Source organism: Siniperca chuatsi, linkage group LG3 (assembly GCF_020085105.1).
Source record: "Siniperca chuatsi isolate FFG_IHB_CAS linkage group LG3, ASM2008510v1, whole genome shotgun sequence".
NCBI lineage: Eukaryota > Metazoa > Chordata > Actinopteri > Centrarchiformes > Sinipercidae > Siniperca > Siniperca chuatsi.
Window position 1 is genome coordinate 26,723,490 of NC_058044.1, and position 19,912 is coordinate 26,743,401.

The 19,912-nt window shown below is 40.9% G+C and overlaps 2 long non-coding RNA genes across 2 annotated transcripts; one reads left to right on the forward strand and one right to left on the reverse strand.

Annotated features, from left to right (window-relative positions):
* The first annotated feature begins 2,784 nt into the window (after positions 1-2,784).
* On the forward strand, positions 2,785-15,864 carry LOC122873489. The gene is made up of 4 exons (XR_006377462.1): positions 2,785-2,903; positions 14,291-14,327; positions 15,005-15,094; positions 15,479-15,864. It is a non-coding gene; the product is annotated as an uncharacterized LOC122873489 (long non-coding RNA).
* LOC122873488 lies at positions 3,394-5,456 on the reverse strand. Its single transcript, XR_006377461.1, has 5 exons — positions 5,263-5,456; positions 4,422-4,572; positions 4,148-4,207; positions 3,915-3,986; positions 3,394-3,703 (listed from the first exon to the last, which is right to left on the reverse strand). It is a non-coding gene; the product is annotated as an uncharacterized LOC122873488 (long non-coding RNA).
* Positions 15,865-19,912: the final 4,048 nt, after the last annotated feature.

A 19,912-nucleotide genomic window follows, 5' to 3' on the forward strand; every position in this document is an offset into this window, starting at 1 on the left:
GGAGATTTATGGATGTAGCGAGAGAGGACATGAAGTTAATTGGTGTGAGTGAAGAGGATGCAGAGGACAGGGTTAGATGGAGGCACATGATTCGCTGTGGCGACCCCTGAAAGGGAACAGCCGAAAGGAAAAGAAGAAGATTATTATACCATACACATCATCAACCGGTAAAGACAATTTGTACTTTACACTTATTTTAATTTTATACTTATATCCACTTAATTTATCTTGCCTGTATTTGTGGTAGTTTAAGGTTTTTCATTTCCTGTTTTATTTTGTAGTATTATCCTACCTTTGTGTGTCTTGTGGTTTTACTTCCTGGCTTTGTTTTCCCTCCAGTTTTGATTGTTGGCCCTTCCTTAATTGTTTCCACCTATTTCTCGTTGTCTCACCTCCCCTAGTGTATTTAGTCCGGGTCTCTGTCTTTGTTCAGTGTTGGGTCATTGTTATTAATACATGGTGCTGTTCCTGCCTTGAGTTTTGTTCCTGTCTAGTGAGTGTCGCCGTATGGAGACTGTGGAAAAGAGGTGAAGAGGCGAGTGCAAGCAGGTTGTAACGGGTGGAGAAAAGGTGTGTTACGTGATAAAAGAGTACCTTTGTTGTACCTTGTTCCAGTGCCCAGTTCACCAGCATTTTTTCAGTGAGTTCTGTTTTTGGATTCTTTGTCTCCCGTGGACCTTGGTTGGATTCTGGATTTTTGTAATTTGCCTGTTCCCTATTGAACTGTTTTGCCACCTTGGACTCATTTCCCTGCTTCCACCACTGCCAGCCGGTAACCTATCTGCCTTTTGCCTGTTTGTTTACCTGTCTGCCTACTGGTCTGCCTGTATCTGCTCTACCTGCCTGTATCTGCCTGTAAACCACATCACCCTTAATAAACACTGTAGCCATCCAGCTACTTCACCCTGATACTGCTTCCTGGTCATCTGCTTTTGGGTCTACATGCCACTACACAGCACAACATACGACAGAATGACTCAACCAATCATGGACCCAGCAGAGTTGTCCGAGGAAGCGGACCAGATGGTCCGAGATCCGGTGTGCCTAAGGGACATCTGGGGGGAAATACGTGACGAGTCCCGCAGAGACGCAATCAAAGGACTCTTGACATCGCCTGGGCTGAGGGAGGCCATTCCTGGGTGGCTCACGGACTTCCTTCACACCCAGACACCCCAGCCTGCTACTCCTCAACCGGTTTCAGTTCTGAACCCATACCTAGGCACCCGCCTGGCTCTTGGTGGTCCTTGCAGCCATCAGCCTGCACCCCAGCCTGCCAGCCATCTGCTTGCAGCCCAGCCTGCTGGCCCCCAGTTCATATCCTTACATACTTACCTCCTATGTGCTAGTCTCCAGTCAGCATCTCAACCTGTAAGCCAGGGGGCACCTCAGTCTATTGCTTTCTTGGCGCCTTCCGGGAAACGCTCCAGGGGGAAGCGGTGCTCCCACAGTTGCTCCCCTGCCCAGCTGCTTGTCTGCGGCGGCCATCACTCCCTGTTGGATCGCAGCAGCCCCCAGTCCCTGGGTGCCCTGTTGGATCGCAGCAGCCCCCAGTCCCTGGACTCTTTGCTGGATCGCAGCAGCCCCCAGTCCCTGGACTCTTTGCCGGTTGGATCGCAGCAGCAGCCATCCTTAGTCGCCGCTGGGTCGCAGCCGCCTCCTGCCCCGGTTGGACCGAAGCATGCCGCAGAACCGTCTGCTGGGTCGCAGCAGTATCCTCCTTTTCTGCCAGAGTGGCAGGCTCTGAACCATCACTGGTTCTGCAACCTCCTCTACCAGTCTCTCCATGCCTGGCTTCCTGTCCTGTTGTCCCATCGCCGGCTCCCTGTTATGTAGTCCTGTTGCCGGGCCCTGATCTGGTTCTCCGGTCTCCTGTGACTCTCAGTCTTCGCCGCCGGCCTCCTGTGCCACCGGCATTCCGCCAGGCCTCCAGATGGTGTCAATCTTTGTCACTGACCTCAGGAGAACAGCTCTGCACCTGTCCAGTCCCCGGGCCATCCGCCCGAGGTCCTCAGCTCTGCACATGTCCAGGCCCCGTGCCGTCCGCCTGAGGTCTACCACTTGACCCTTGTAGGTTTGATTGTTGGCCTCTCCTTAATTGTTTGCACCTGTGCATATAAAGTATTGTATATATTATGTGAATAAAATGTTACAGCCTTTACAGTAACCAGATCTTAACCCAGTTTCACACATATGGAAGATTTTGGACTAACAAGTAGAACAATGCTCTCTACCACCAATTATTTATAGATAGACAGATATCTCTTGTGGATCCACAGTAGCACCAAAGCTGTTCTGGAGCCTAGTGGTGGCCTGACTCCATATAAGACGCTTGGTTTTTCCTTTAATTTGAAATCCTTCTTCAACTATACATAGTTGCACACTTTCTGACTGCTTTAGTGTCAATTGCTGAATATCATCATTGCAAAACACACAAGCTGAGCAACAGAATATGCTCTAAACTGCCCAGATAACTTTTATGTACGGTTGTTCATAATATAGAATCAACAACTCAAATGATTGACAATATCTTTAGTCACACTGTGAATTAAACTGTATTGTACAGGTGCACCTGTGGAGAATGCATGACAATGCCCACAAAGGATGAGAATGTCTGCTGCAAAGACCTTAATGAGGTATGTAAAGATAAACAAATATAGCTTCCCCAATGATCATCAAAAGTATGAATACACAACCAGTAGAGTATTAGATGTCTAACACTAAAACACTTTACAACACATACTCCAACAGGTTCAGAACAGATGTGGAGAGCTTCCTGAAGAGCCACGGCACATGACTCTTCATCCAGGCCTTGAGCCTGTCTGCCTGAACCCCTACTCCCTGCAATATGCCCTAAACACCTACCAGACAGACCATGGCTCACTGGAGATGAAGGAAAGAGCTGTGTAAGTTAGACAATAAAATATTTTTTTGATTTTTGAATGTGTAGAAATAACTTTTGTGTTGATCAAATGGTATAACTGTCTTTCAAAAAGTGGTAAGGTTTAGGACTCAAGTCTCAAGTCGTACTGTTTATGCAATCATATTAGTGATGTTGATTAATGTATACATGGATCTGTGTATAAATAAACTATGGGAGAGTTCACTACGTTACAGTATCTTGAGGATCAATGTGCACCGAAAACAATATAATTTGCTTTAAATAGGCAAACACAGTATAATGATGTTGCACTAACACATACATTGGTCAAGTAAAGTCAATTTTATTCAAACAGCCCAATATCACAAATTACCTCAAAAGGCTTTAGAATCTGTACAATATACCACACCCTCTGTCCTTAGACCCTCGATTCGAATAAGGAAAAGCTCCCCCAAAAACTTTTTTAATAACAAGGGGAAAAAATGACAGAAACCTCAGGAAGAGCAGCAGAGGAGGGATCCCTCTCCCAGGACGGACAGACATGCAATAGATGTCAGGTGTAGAATAGATTCACAACAGAAAATCAAAGTGTATATACAATTATGATGACAAAATGTAGATTGTAAAACAAGTGAAGAGGGTGGATCCAGAAGGACAATTATGCAGCTGCAGGTGATGCCCACTAAGTAGGATCTGAGCCACACCACCTCCTCTCCACCATAGAGACAGCAGCACTGTTCCAGCAATCACAGATCCAGACTTCGCAGCTCCGGAGGCACAAATACCTGACAGCAAGAGAGGAGAGAGAGACGAGACAGCACAAAACTACGGGAGAGATAAAATGCAGAGTTAGTAACATGCATTAATGGGATAATCATTCTGAAAATTTTGCTCTTTGGTTGTGGAAATTCACAAAAAAAAAACTAAAACAACTGACTGCCTACCCAATGCAAACCTAGATACATTTTAAATTGCCACATGACATAGCGTTTTATTGTTATTTTGTCATTACAATCGTGCTCGCTACCTGGCCTACCTTCGATACCTGGGAAAGCACAACAGGGTCGTCATAGCTTCTTGTGTTGTGCTTCTTATTCATCAGGAGTACCTGGATGAAGATGGGGAGTACACAGGCTTTAAACCTCCCATTTAAATTATAATTGTTACAATTATTTATTCAATACACTTTTAATACATTTCATAGGTGTCTTGGACAGCTGTCAATCAGTTTTTGAGTAATGATATGTTTGTATGTGTGTTACAACTTACTTTTTTAAAATGGAGGCTGGTGGGGCTCTAGTGCAGGGATGGACTGAGGCAGGAGGTAGGCTGGCAGAAGATGATGACAAGTGCATGGGAAAACACTTGTCAAATTTTTACTATCATGTTCATATATCATACAATAAGTCAATAATGTAATTATCGCAACAGGCCTAATGTAATGTATATATTACCCAAATAACAAAATTCTGAGTAAGGGCCAGAATAAAACAATGGAGATGATGACTCGCATGCAAACTAAGAACCTGACCTCTCAACATACCTGTATTCTTTCTGTTGCTTAGTGTTCTTTTAGACAGTTGTGTGGCCACAGTCCTTTTTCCCATAAAGCGGTCCGTCTGACATCCAACTTCTCTGGTGACTTTCTGCATGTTGTCACACTGGCACTCTGTCTCACTTGTGGTTGGAAGGGACTGCTTTGTGAACAGATAACAGATGTAATTACTTGTCCAATGAGTCAAACATACTGATGCATATAAACAAAAGACAACTTGGTAAAACTGGATACCAGTTTTCCAGTTATTCATAACCCACCTCCCTTTTCCGCTGTGGGGGACAATAACAGCTGAGGAGTAGCTTTCATTTTGAAATGACTAAAACATGTATGCATGCATAAAATTACATGACAACTCAAATTCTGAACCTGCTTTGGGCAAGCTAAATCAAACTCTCTCTCTCTCTCTCTTCATGTCTTTCTCTCTCAATTTATTGAATATTTTCACTTCGTGGCTGATGCTCCGGTCCCTATTAAAAACTATCGTTACCCGGCAATGTGGCTGGAAGGTTCATAATTCTACATTGCACAGCAAAATAATCACCTGCTTTTGGTTAGCTAATTTTACACCCTCCCGGGAAGGCACGTCTCCCTTGGTCAATGTTTGCCATCTGCATATAATTCCTTGCCATAGCTATATTGATGCACATAAAATATTACCCACGTTTTCTGATGGATTAACATTATATGGAGTAACGTTAGCTAGTTTATATGAAAATGATGTTAAGCTAACAATACACGATGTAAAACCACATTATGGGGTTGCAAAATTTAGTAGAGTTACTGTGGACTACCCACTGTAATTATAACATAAGTACACAAGACTCACACTTATTGGTGGGGACATACTGCCAACGATGGCACCAGTTGTTGGCTGGATGGGAGGATGAAGTCCGGGGCGGGAGATAGTCGGTTCGGCCACATTCACCAGTAGTAACAGTTTATCAGTGAATCCCAGTTTTCTAGTTTAGAAAACTATCAGGTGTAAAATGTTCACTGCAGAGGCTGATGTTGGTGGTGATCCTCAGCATCAAGGTGGCTCTTCACAAAATCAATCCACCTCTTCTTGATCTCATCATTCTTGGGAAATTTAAATAAGTTCTGTTCTTTTGCTAGTTTTAGTCCTTTGGAGCAAAGACATGTTAGTTGATCATCACTTCTTCAGGGAGCCTGTTATGACTTACACCTAAAAAACAAAGTAGAATTATGAATATTCTAAGAAAATGCAAGGATTAAGGGCACTGTATGGATTTGTATACAACATATTTAAACCACTCCATATGTTACTCAATAATAAAATAAACAAGGTCTCTAGGCTACTTCATGTTAATATCTTATTTCAATATTGGTCCAATGGGGCCAATTGATCAAGAGCGAACCTTCTCTTAGATGAGAAATAAACAATTCTGTCAGACATGGTGCACAATACTAAATACGTATTTACTGACTTAACTTTGTAGGTGGTAAATCAGTGAAGAATATAGGTTAGACTATAGGTTAAGCCTGTACTAGGGTCATAGCTGCTATTGACAACACTGAGGTCATCTGTATTTTGTTTGGAAATTTGGGCATTATAGCAGCCTGGTAACAGTTTCTATACATGGTGGTTATTTTACAGGCTGATTCCAGTGTTTCTTGAGTCAACATGTTTTCAGAGCAATAAATGTAAATGATTCAGTATATACCCATCATAAGTAGTGGCGTAGAGAAGGTGGTGAGACTATCACATAGAGAGGTAACACTTACAGAAACTATAACTAACAAGCTAACTGAATAAATTAATTATGACAAATCCAATAAACAACCCTACAGTATATAAAATACAAAATAAAAGTTGGCTCCATCTTGGCCAGCTGCAGCATTAATGCTGCATATATGTTAAGGCATCAGTAATATTAATCCAGTAGTATAACACATATATTAAAATAACATTCAGCATAATGAGTACTTTTACTTTTGAAAAGTAAAGTCAATTTTTGCTGATAACACTTGCAAACCTTTACTTAAGTAAAACTTTGAATGCATGACTTTCAATTGTAATGGAGTATTTCTTAGTAGTATCACAACTTTTACTTAAATAAAATATTTTAATACTTATTTAGTCTACATTGCAGACTTGGTTTCAAACCTTAAAGCAGCGCAATGAGAGATACAACTAGGACATTATAACACATGAAGATAATTATGGGCCTATTGTGACAAAAACATTAACACTAGATTTGACTCCAAGCCATAGTAAACTATGAGGCTATGATGCTTATAGTTGGTTAAAACCTTAAAGAACTGAACTGTATCTTCCTGTTAACATAGTAGAGGTAGAAAATGTAGATGCAGTACCTTTTATATGGAACAATAACTCAAAAGATTTTGCTGGAGTTCCACACTTATTTGAAGTCTAAAAATGAATCCATAAAATGTACCTCAAGCTGTATTATCTGGAATATTTTTCATTATTGGACGTTGGCAGACTTCAGTCATAAAGTCATATTTTAAGGTTCAGACATTTTCGCGATTCTGATGATGAGTTGCAAGACAATGGTCTGTGGAAGTTTGAATGTAGAGGCTATAATAATGAAATATTAGAGCACATAAAATGGTAGCGAAAGTACAACACAGTAATTTATGAAGGCTCAGACAAAGAGATTTATCCTCTCAATGTAGTCACATTAGTTTATACTTAGAGCGCTGTAAGATGTGAAGGTGGAGGTGAAAGCACACTGACTTATATTAAAGCTGACCTTCACATTGGCAGGTTTGTTCTATCACTGCATAGATTTCATCATAAGAGAGCTTCAGTTTAGTTGAATATGTGGTTGAGACAGTTTTGCCCAAGGCTTACTCACATTTTGTCAAAAAATCCAGACATCCATCCAGTTATTTTTCATTTCACAGTTATCGAGCTGTATGCAACATGTGATAATAATTTGTTTCATTGTATGAAACCTGTATTGACTGTTAGGTATTGGGGATTTAATATTTATTTAAGTTTTTGCGGTTTCTTTAAGGGGAGCCAACAGAGTTGTAATTCTTCCTCAGAGATAGTCTGGCCAAATGGTCTCTTGGTTACACAGAGACATAACTGAAGAGAGAAAATTAATCATCAATAATTCGGATTATCAATTAGTCACTTAAGTCATTTTAAAAGCAAAAATACACTGGTTCTTGGTTGGTTTTCTTAGTCTACAATTGCAAACTTAATATCTTTGGGTTATGGACCATTAGTCAGAAAAAACAAACAATTAAATCATGTCAATTTGGACTCTGGGAAACTGTGATGGACATTTTAGCCGCTCCACCACCAGGTTGACATTTTTGATTTTTATTGACTCGTGTCTTGACAGCTATTGGATGGATTGTCATGAAAGTTGGTATAGACATCCATGGTCCCCAGAGGCTAAATCCTACTGACTTTGGTGATCAACTGACTTTTCCTCTAGCTCCACCATGAGGTTATCTTTTTTGTTTTTTGTGAAATGTCGCAGCAACTATTAGTTGGATTGCATTGAACTTTGGTAAACACATTCATGTTCACCGCAGAATGAATTATAATAACTTTGGTGATCTCTTGACTTTTCACTGAGCACCATTATCAGGTCAAAATTTCAATCAATGACATTTCCATCAGCCTCAGCTGTAGCAAATGTTAGCATGCTAATACACTAAACTATGATGGTGAACATGGTAGACATATGCATCAGCATTTTTATTGTGAGCATGTTAGCACGTTGACTTTAGCATTTAGCTCAAAGTACCGCTGTGCCTGAGTACAGCCTCATAGAGCAGCTAGTACGACAGTAGACTCTCATTGACTGTTTGCTGGCATTTCATAGAAGAAACAATTAACTGAAAGCGAAAACAATTTTAGTTGCAGCCTTTAACCGAATAATTATTTGGTTGTATTTTGTGGTTGTAATTGTTATTATTATGACTACCTTTTGTGTTTCAATTGTGGGGATAACCTTACATACCATACTGTCCTGTTATGCTATATAATTATTTGCACCAGTGTCTTCAAAATGTCTGTGCAGCAATTAATGAACAATGATAAAAGGACTGCTGTTATGTGCATGTGCATATTCATACATACTATACAGTATCTCCATGAGAGTGCTGTTTGCATACAGTGCTATAGTGGTATCTTTGGTATGGTGGATATTCTGCTGATTAAGTGGGTATGTCTCACTATGAAGTCAGTGATAATTAGGCTGATAGATTGGTGGTGGGTGTACAGGAGCCTGTTGTTTGGTATGTGTGTATGTGTGTGTAGGCTGCATCTGACTCACTGACTGGGCTGTTTATGTGGATCCACATACATTACAGGCGGTTTCTGGATTATTTGGGCTTTTAACAGATATCATTTACATTTTCCCTGTTGATCCATTCATTACATAACACAAGGGTGCTGTGTCTACTGCGCATTACCTTACTGAAGCATTGTTATGAATTATCGCTAGTATACACCTTGAATAAAGTGATTCAATAATGAGAAGCTGCAGTGCAAACGACAGGGCGTAAGGATGCTTTATGAAGGGTAGAGACTAAACAGAAAGTAAGAGAGGGAGAGAAAGAGCAAATACTCCCATCTCTCTCTCTGTCTGCGTGCAGGTACCCCCCTTGTTAAGAGATTAAATGCCACACTCATTGTTTAATAGGATTGCTTGGCAAGGACCAGTGTGTGTGTATGTGTGTGTGTGTGGTTGCATTGTGGGTGGGGCTAGGGTGGGAGTTTTAACAAGATTGCTGGCACAATATTAATTCTGTTTTCCCCTGGCACCACGTCGTCTGCTGGACATCATGTCTCTCTCTGTGTCTCTATATCTGCTGCCCCCGCTGATATACATTTTAGAGAGTAAGAAGACAATTCAAAGCTAATACAACGTTTGCCCTGTGACAGAGGGAAGGGAGAGGAGATGAGGACGCAGAGCTGCAGCTGTGTGTGTGAGTTTTTCATCTCACATTTATGATCACAACAAACACAAATGAAATGTGATAAACAATATTGCAAAAAGCCAGTGCAGCTCTTATCTACAAACAATGTGTCTCTGACTCATAAAAGTAACATTATCTGTAATGGACAGTCATTTTACCCAAATGACTGGTCTACTCATAGCAGGATGTACATACAGAAGTTTATACTTTATACTTGTGTGAATACAAATAACGATAATAATAGATAATATAGATAATACTTTCACACAACATATTTGTTACTGTGCACCATTCACACAGGTTCATGTGTAAAAAAATAATGGTCGAGCTAAAACCTTTTCCAATAGTGTGGATATGTGTGTATTTTATTCACATATCTTTAAAGCTGCATTAATCAATTTCATGGCCCCTTGGGGGCCCAACAACTCCAACACAAGCTTACAGACACACAGCCCTGACATAGTTTGGCCTTATAAAGTTGTTTTAGCTAACATGTTAGCAAACAATTGTCTATTTCAAACCTAACAGACACAGAGAAACATAATCTTCCAATTGGAATCACGTTTCTGGCCATCTGATCAATGTAAGACAAAAACTCTCACTCTCCTTTTAGTTCTGTCCTGGTCTGTAACTACTGAGAAAAAATATCCGCGTCTTTATCTTGCAATATGTTGGGCTTTCTTCACTAGCTAGTTGCTAACTTTCTCTGCTTGCTTTTTAGTGCTGGCAGCTAGCATACAGTATGTTTATCAGAGCTTCTTAGCTAAAAAAAAAATAGCTTTTTGCTATGACTAAATGTGGGGTTGATGACATACTGTACTGTAAATGTGCCAAAAACAACAAAAAAAACATAAAATAATAAGCTAAGAGAGGCAAAAAAGCTCAAGCTCATTGTAGAGCAACAGTTTGGTATTAGTTATTTTAATATCACTTTTACCGACCTTTTCACATTACGTGTAATCATTTGATTCAGTGTTATGTAATATCAAAAAATACTGATTAATTGAACTTTTAAGGTCTATGTTATCACTTTTTTATGATAAATATAAATAAACTGTTATTTTTCATCAGTGTTGTAGCTAACTGCTACAGGAAGCATTTACTGTAGCTGGATTTGACTGGTTTGCTGTTTATAATGAAGAGAAATAATAAACAACAATGCTATCACTATTCTGCATATGTTTCGCAATCCATGTGCTGTTTTTTGTCTAAAGTCATCAAAGATGCAATAGTCTGCAGTTGCAAATTTTAAGCTAGTGTCCACAGTACCATTATTATGGTAGTTAATCATATAAACACATTGATTTCATCGTAGTAATAGAAACCACATTAGTTCCTTTTTAAAATACATAAAGAAGTGTCCAACCAATAAAACCTTTAAGATACTGTACATGACAGATGTAGTAAAGAACAGTCTCACATATTATATAAGCAAACTTGCAAACAGCTGAGTTGCAATACCATACTACATATGAACATTACACAGTATCTTCATAGTGTTATTGCAGTATTGTTTGTTTACACAAAAGTGCATTAGTTTACCATTTTGTTCTAAAAGAAATTGAATTTGTGTGCTGACAAATGTCACTTAAATTGTGACTTCACATCTGTTGTCATTGGTTTAGCTCTACTTTTACCTCACAGTGTGAGCAGCTCCAGCTGAAAAATTCTACTCTTAAGGTGGAATACTGTGATCTTATCTCTGTCAACAGCTATCATCTTTTGAATGCTCAAGTATTTCGGTATGATTACTGGAGGAGCAGTAAGAGAGAGTCGTGAACTTGAGGCATCTTAAGCTGTGGCTGATTTGACCCTTTTCATACTGTTTATGAAAACACCAACCATCTGTCATACTGTGTCTTTGTGTATGTCTGTCTCTGTGTGTGTGTGCGTGGGTGCTCAGTTGATGTGTTGTGAGGTTGAAAAAAGGAGATGGCCGACTTCTCTTTCACTCTGCACCTAGTAGCTGAAAATTTGTTGAATTGGAATGATTTATTAAAATGCAAATACTTCCAGTGTTGAAAAAATGTGAAAGTGAAACAAGTCTCCACTATGAAAGACAGAGCATGACGGTGGAGTGTACTGTATCTACCTTCAACTCTGATGATCTGGGTCAGATTCCCAATCTCAAAGGAATTATATTTAACATAGTTTTTCAGTCTGAGGGCGCTCTGTGTGTTCAGACTGAATGAAAGTTCATTTTCACCTTGTTTCAACTGTTAGAGAAGACAGCTGATGAGGCTCCACTCAAACAAGGCTGCAGGCCCCGATGGCGTTAGCCCCGGGGTGCTAAAAGCCTGTGCCCCCCAGCTATGTGGAGTCCTTCAACATGTCTTCAACCTGAGCCTGAGTCTTCAAAGGGTCCCCATTCTGTGGAAGACATCTTGCCTCGTTCCTGTGCCGAAGACGCCACGCCCCAGTGGGTCCAAGGACTACAGACCGGTGGCACTGACCTCCCACATAATGAAGACCCTGGAGAGACTAGTGCTGGAACAGCTGCGGCCCATGGTCAGACCCCTCCTGGACCCCCTTCAGTTCGCCTACCAGCCCCGGCTGGGAGTTGAGGACGCCATCATCTACCTGCTTAACCGCATCCACACCCACCTGGACAGGCCGGCAAGCACGGTGAGGATCTTGTTTTTTGACTTCTCCAGTGGTTTCAACACCATCCGGCCTGCCCTGCTGGGGGAGAAGCTGGCAGCGATGCAGGTGGATGCCCCCCTTGTGTCCTGGATTGTGGACTACCTGACTGGCAGACCACAGCACGTGCGCCTGCAGCACTGTGTGTCAGACAGCGTGGTCAGCAACACTGGGGCCCCTCAGGGGACCGTCCTCTCTCCCTTCCTCTTCACCATCTACACCACAGACTTCAGCTACCACACAGAGTCCTGCCACCTTCAGAAGTTTTCTGATGACTCTGCTGTGGTGGGATGTATCAGCGGTGGTGATGAGACGGAGTACAGGGCTGTGGTGGGTAACTTTGTTTCATGGTGCGAGCAGAACCATCTGCAGCTCAATGCGACAAAGTCTAAGGAGCTGATTGTGGATCTACGGAGGGCCAAGGCACCAGTGACCCCGGTTTCCATCCAGGGGGTCAGTGTGGACATTGTGGAGGACTACAAGTACCTGGGAGTACACTTACAGTAGATAACAAACTGGACTGGACCAAGAACACTCAGGCTGTTTACAGGAAGGGCCAGAGCCGCCTCTATTTTCTGAGGAGGCTGAGGTCCTTCAACATTTGCCGGACAATGCTGAAGATGTTCTATGAGTCTGTGGTGGCCAGTGCTATCCTGTATGCTGTTGCATGCTGGGGCAGCAGGCTAAAGGTAGCCAACAGACTCAATAAACTGATCCGCAAGGCCAGTGACATTGTGGGGGTGGAGCTGGACTCTCTGACAGTGGTGTCAGAGAGGAGGATGCTGGCCAAACTACATGCCGTCTTGGACAGTGTCTCCCACCCGCTCCATGACGTGCTGGTCAAGCAAAGGAGTACCTTCAGCGGAAGACTCATCCCACCAAAAAGCACCACAGAGCGCCACAGGAAGTCATTCCTGCCTGTGGCCATCAAACAATTTAACTCCTCCCTCTAAGGGTTGGTCTGTTTGACCCTAGGTCACTAAACTGGACATTGAGCATTACATCTCCGCCATAATTAATAATAATTGTGCAATATTGTATAATGTGTACTACTTCCGTGCAATATTAGTTTTCCCTTGTTAGTTTTTTCGTATTTATTGCTACTGATACTATATACCTCAATTACTCTTCGACAGTACATGCACCTCCGCTTATTAATATTATTTATTACATTATTAGTTACATTGTATTTTATACTGTACCTTCATCATCAACCAGTAAACCCACTTGGTACTCGACACTTAGTTTATCTTATACTTATACCGACATGATACTTAATTTATTTCTGACCTGTTTTATAGTGTTTATAGTGTATCATATCGTTTTCTAGTACTTTCTCCGCACTGACGTAAAGACGAGCTACTGTAACAAAGAGTTTCCCTACGGGGATCAATAAAGTATTTCTGATTCTGATTCTGATTCTGATTCTGATTACAAGCACAAATGTTGGCCCTCTTTTAACACCTGTGCTGACTAGCCAATCAGCACATTGCCCACTGACCATCCAATCAGAGGAAGTCAAACTGTCCAATCAGGGAGCAAAAGGTTCTAGCGCGTTTTGGTTCCTTCCTCCATCTGAAATATGCTGGAGTCAACGTGGAGGAGCCCGAGGGAGACGGGTCTAGCTTGTTCTCAAATCTTTTCTGGTAAATAGCAATGAGCCTCCCCTAACTGTTAACGTTTTGAACGGTAGAAATACAGGTTTGGTGTTAAAATTACAGTAAAAGTGGTTTCTAACTCATACAGAATTTAAACATGAACCGAAGGGCAAAATATTTGTGCAGCATAGTTAAGCCCTTATTGTTGGTTAGCTAATATTAGCCACAATGCTATTGCTAGCATAGCTGCTAATGCTAACTTTAGCCAAGTTGACGGACAAAAGAACCAGTAGTTAACCAATCTGTGGCTAGCTTTAATCTTTATACTGGATAGGCTGGAACTGACAGCATGGCTAGTTTGTTGTTGAATGTGTATGTAGGCTACCTGTAAGTTATAAACCAGTGGTTACACACACTAAACAAACTTTATCATAAACAATCTTTATTTGTGAGTGAGCTTGAATTAAACCTTGATTTCTAAGGTATTCATATATTTATTTTATATTTATTCTTTGACATTTCGGGTTGCAACTCACAGCCAGACGACCTGAATTTTGAGATTTACTGCATTGTTGTGTTTTGTTTGTAGGCCTGCTAGTTTAAACCTATACAGTCAATGGTTTAAATCCACTGTCAGTTTGCACACACACACTGACACAGACGACACTAACATAATGGTTCCTCTCTTAGACAAAGAGAACATCAATCCAGCCCTGCGCTTTGATTGGTAAGTACAAATATTGTAACTGAAATTGACAACAGACCACATAACTTAGCTGTGAATCTCACATGAGTTATACTAGGCGATGCTTTATTTTATGTACTGTGTTGTAAAGACTATTGCATATCCTCAAATCCTAAGAAGCAATAAGATAAGATATTGAAGGGATACAATTTTGCCTTGTTGACACCAAAGTCAGTATTATCACACAACTAAGTGGAACTTAAATGAATTTATTTAAGACATTTTAACTTCCTGGAAAATTCTGAATCTTCAATGAGACTTTGATAATAAATAAGGAAATAAATTGTCCACCCTGAAAAGGACTTGGGATTTAAATGAGCTGTGAATTTGGTTTTCTGACGTGAACTGAAAATCTCTGTCTTTCTCTCTCCCTCACCCCCTCACCCTCCTTTCACTCCTCCCAACACACACTGAGACTTAAAACAGCCCCATTGAGTAGATACATTTCATGACATCAGTGTGTTTCACATAAATCTAGCAACAACTGGAAATGCAGTATTAATGGGGGTATTTGGTGGTGATTATGATATTACACTGTTCACATGAAGACATTAAAAGCACACACCTTTAATGCCATTTTAGCTCCGGGTAGAAGTTGCATAGTTGGATTTCTTATATTGAAACAACAGTCTGATGTATGTTTCCATTTTGTCTTACAGATGTCCTGCTGTCCATCTACTCTCCTCTATCAAAGTGGCTCTCTGTCTTTGGAATTCTGAAAGCTTTGCTGACTGTAAACAAGTGTAAAAGTAATAACACTGTACACATTATATTAATTCTCCCTGATTCACATATAATTGGACCTAATCTATAAGCATTCACATTGTTTGAATCAATAAGTGTATATAAGTGCTTTGTTGTTTAAACCTTTATATACTGCAATAAATCAACCATCAGCTGTAAGGAGAAACTATTCTTTGATTCTGATTTTTATACATAAATCTAAATATATTAAGACCCTTTAAGAATTTGAATTTAGGTTGATGTCACTGACAATAAAGTTATTTGTATTGCAAACATTAAAATATACAAATACCATAGTGTTCAGTTATTGTCAATTAAGTACAACATTTGAGCATCAGTATAGTACTTTAAAATACTGAACAAACAGCCTTCCTGTCCCTGTCCTCCAGTTCCTGCACCGTGGCTGTCACCAGTTCATGGGCCGCAGCCGAGTCCTGTCCCAGTTGGGCCGCCGCAGCCAAGTCCTGTCCCGGTTGGGCCGCCGCAGCCAAGTCCTGCTCCAGTTAGGCCACAACCTCCCAATATTGCTGAGCTACAGCAGTCACCTGAACTTTCTGTGCTGCAGCTGACTCCTGTTCTTGCGGAGATGCAGCTGAATCCAGCTCCTGAGCTGCTGCAATCCATTGTTTCTGAGCTGCAGTCTTCTGAACCTCCTGAGCTGCAGCCTCTTGGTTTCCCAGCATCACTGGCTCCACCGGTCCCTCTGTCAGCCTCTCTGTTGCTTGACATATTACATTCCTAGATTTGAAGATTGTATTATTAGCCTGCTACTGTTACTTTCCTGCTCACTTGGTATAATTTCCAGCTGATGTGAACATGTACAAGTTGGATTGCAAACTAATCCTCCTTGAACCTTTAGCTAACCACCTTCTTTCTCACATTAAATGCCTGCAGCATTATGTCTTGAAGCGCCTGTTAAAGAATAGCCTTACTTTTTAATATTAACGTTACTTGTTCAAACAGCACAACGTTAGCCAACAGACTGTAGCTAGCTAAGACATTAGCTAATATGCAAATTAAGTAACTCCAGGATGGACACACAGCTGTCTTGATATATATACTTAATTACAATGTAAAACTTGTTCCATGCTAATTAACCCACCTGTATCCCAGAAGAGTTCACCTCGGGCTCCTCCATGTTGACTCTAGCATACTACAGATGGACGAAGTAACCAGAGCGCACTAGAACATTTTGCCCCCTGATTGGACAGTTTGACTTCCTCTGATTGGATGGTCAGTGGGCAACATGCTGATTGGCTAGTCAATACAGGTATTAAAACAGGGCCAAAATTCGTGCTTGTAACTCGTAGCTTGTAACTTCAGCGTCACATATAAAGATAGGACATTTATGTGTCCATCTCTCAGACTGTGTGAAACCTCACTGTTGAAAATATTCCTGCACATATTTTAATTACACATACACAAAATATTTCTACAGCGGCAACCTTTTTACAAAGTCACAGATTCAGAGACGTGTACATTTTTTTCACATGCACACAAAAGGTGATATACGACTGCAGGCTGTTAAATTATCATTTCACAAGCTCAGAATATTAATTACCTTAATTTGCTTCCATATAGAGTGAGTGTATCTGTGTATAAGCAACAGTGCGGTAGAAGCGTGGTTTATTTATTTCTGCCAGAGTTTTGTTCACAGGTAAGAAAAAATAAAACAGATCTAAAAATAAATGCACCATGCCATGAAGGAGGTTTGTACCAAGTTATTTCTTTCTTCAAGTGAGCAATATGTCATTATAGTTGAAGGAGTTATCCAGTGCCTAGCAACTTTCAACTAGATTAGACTGACTGAAGTTAGTGTAGCAAACTAACTCTGGTCCCTGAAATTCACAGCAGAATAATTTCCCCTGGGACATATGACCATGGCCCTGAAGCAAGGCAAGCAAAGTTACATCTGTCAAAGTTGTGACAGTGGAGCTATCCTCTTCTAAATTAAAACTAATCAGAGCTTGCAGAGGAGCCACTGAATGAGATGGTTAATCTACAATATCTACTGAGAACAGGAGAGACATGGATATAGAGGACAATGTTAAGGATTTTGCACACTGCATTGTCTGTCAGATGCTGCTTAAATAGATGAACATGTGCTTTTTCAGGTTTAATTTAGGTTTCTGATTGGACCCTGTGCCCCATGTCATAATTTGGGTTGTGTCTTGCATAATCCAACTAGAAACTTAATATACAGTAGCTTGATGAGTTGTTAACAAGCTAATTTGATTTTGTGACTGGGACTAAGTTCTAATGTGTGTTTTGCATGTGCACATCCATTTCAGTTTTCAAGAGGGGGCTCCATAAAAAGTCTTTCCAGTGTGAGTTACAACTCAGCATTGTTGAGTAAATTCAAGCTAGAGCAGACATTCGGCAGGGATTAGATTATCCCAGTGAGAAAATATTTCTTGTTCAGAATTTGATTTAGTCACTTGACCTGTTGCACTTCTGTTAATAAGAAGCATCTTGGATTCAGTAACATTATGTCTCTGCCAGTAATGTTATCTGACCTTGAAATAAAGATTTATGGACTAAATTCATTTACAATCCACTGGGAATTAGACAAGAAGCTGCAACAAAACAGCTGAGACAAACTATGAAAACCTGAAGGCAGCACGCTGACATTTATAAAACGTTAGCTAATGTAACAGTATCAAGGGCTGTGTCAGCAGTCAACCATCTAAATCTTCCTCTAAATGTTGGCTAAATAAATATCACTACATTATCTGATGTTTTAGCTTCTCTTTTCAAACTAAACCTTGTATGATAGAGTGAGTGAATCCAGCTTCTGAATGATTCACTGCTCTGCAGTGGAGAGAACAGGTAGCTGTGGTAATGCTAATGCTAATGTAAGGTGAGAAGGAACAATGCAAAGAGAGAAGTTCTGTTCAAACAGTTTGGAAATGATAACTGGATTTGCAGTCTGTTATATTACTGCAGAGCAGAGTGACATGGACACTGTGTGTGAACAAGTGAACACGGCTTTTCCACTAACCCCACAATAGACTAGAACAACACCTGTAACCACGGTAACTGTACAATGATTGACAGCTCAATATACTCAAAATGCTTAAAAGACATGAAAATAAAAAAATGCATACATACAATAGTCTTTACATTTTCATCTACACACTAAATCAAAATCAGATGGGCCACAGGTTAGCCAAATGAGTGTTGTATTTTGTCATGGCAGGGTAAGAGCCCAGACAGATGGTCATTATGGAGATAACAGCTCTGACTGTCATACACATCCTATGATTATGGACTTCCTGACAAACAGACCTCAGCTTGTTAGGTCAGGCCACAGCTGCTCCACCACCATCACACTCAACACTGGCGTACCACAGGGCTGTGTGCTGAGCCCCTTCCTCTACTCCCTCTTCACACTTGACTGAAGGCCTGCGCATGGATATAACGGCATCATCAAGTTTGCAGACGATACTACGATGATTGGTCTTATCAGCAACAATGATGAGACTGCCTACGGGGAGGAGGTCCAGCACCTGGCCACATGGTGCTGAGACAATAACTTGCTCCTTAACACCTCCAAGACAAAGGAGCTCTTTGTGGACTTCAGGAAGAAGAGAGGAGGCACACATGACCTCATCCACATTAACGGGATGGCTGTTGAGCGTGTCTCCAGCTTCAAGTTCCTGGGGACCCATATTTCGGAGGACCTGTCCTGGTCAAGAAGGCTCACCAGCGCCTGTTCTTCCTAAGGACAATGAAGAAGAACCAACTGTCCTCAGCTATCCTGGTGAACTTCTATCACTGCACAGTAGAGAGCATCCTAACCAACTGTGTCACAGTCTGGTATGGGGAACTGCTCTGCTGCAGAGCGCAGTTGCTCCATGTTAAATTGCATAGCAATGTTTCTCTCAAAGAAATATGCCGTAGTCCCGAACACAGGACCTCCTTCCTGTGTTTACTCTTTTGCACCTGTCCCAGATACATCTGACCAATAAGTGGCGTGAATGTTCTCACGTGGTTTGTAGTGATGCATTTTGGTTCACTTGGAAACCCTACAAGTCAATTTTGGTCTCCCTTCAGGTCTTTGAAAATGGATCTGTTCAACCCATGACAATCCTGTGTGGCAGTGGATATGTTTGTACACATGCAAGGGCCATCCTGGGTTGGAGAAAAGCTCCTTTGTATTTAGATATGACTCAGCTAATGCAGGTGCTACACTACCCAATCCCTAATTGTTTAAATGTCTATTAAGATTATAGTAGTTGATTAAGAGCATAAGTGTTTGAGCTGTGTACAGCACAACACAGAAGCAGAGTAAAGCACCTGTTACACTAGATGTGTTTCTGGCTGATACAGAATTGTGCATGTGTTCATAGAACTAGGGTGACCATGCATAACCTAAATGTTTATTTGTATATGTGCCTGTCTCTCCCTGTGTCTACTTGCCTCCCTGTTTTCCCTTTTCCTTGTTTTCTAGTTAGTAAAAACAGCTTTAAACCTATAAAACATTGCTTGTCCCTCCTGGGCACCTTGGTGGCATTCTTTCATTTCAGTATGAAATGATACATTAATCATTGGCTAGACCAAATTACATTTTCAAGAAAATACAAGTTCAACTTTGTACACGGAAATTCTCTCAGAATATTCCTCGGCCTGACATGTCAGGGGGGCCTATGCACATACCTTCAAAGGATGAATTAAAAATAATTCACTCTTCACTCTGTATTGCCTCTCCTTCCTTAGTCTACTGTTCTTTTTCTGTTCTCCTAGGGATCTCAATATACTGGTTTAAACCCTTAAAAATCTTGTAAATCCATTATGCAACATGCCATAAATCTTTCAAAACC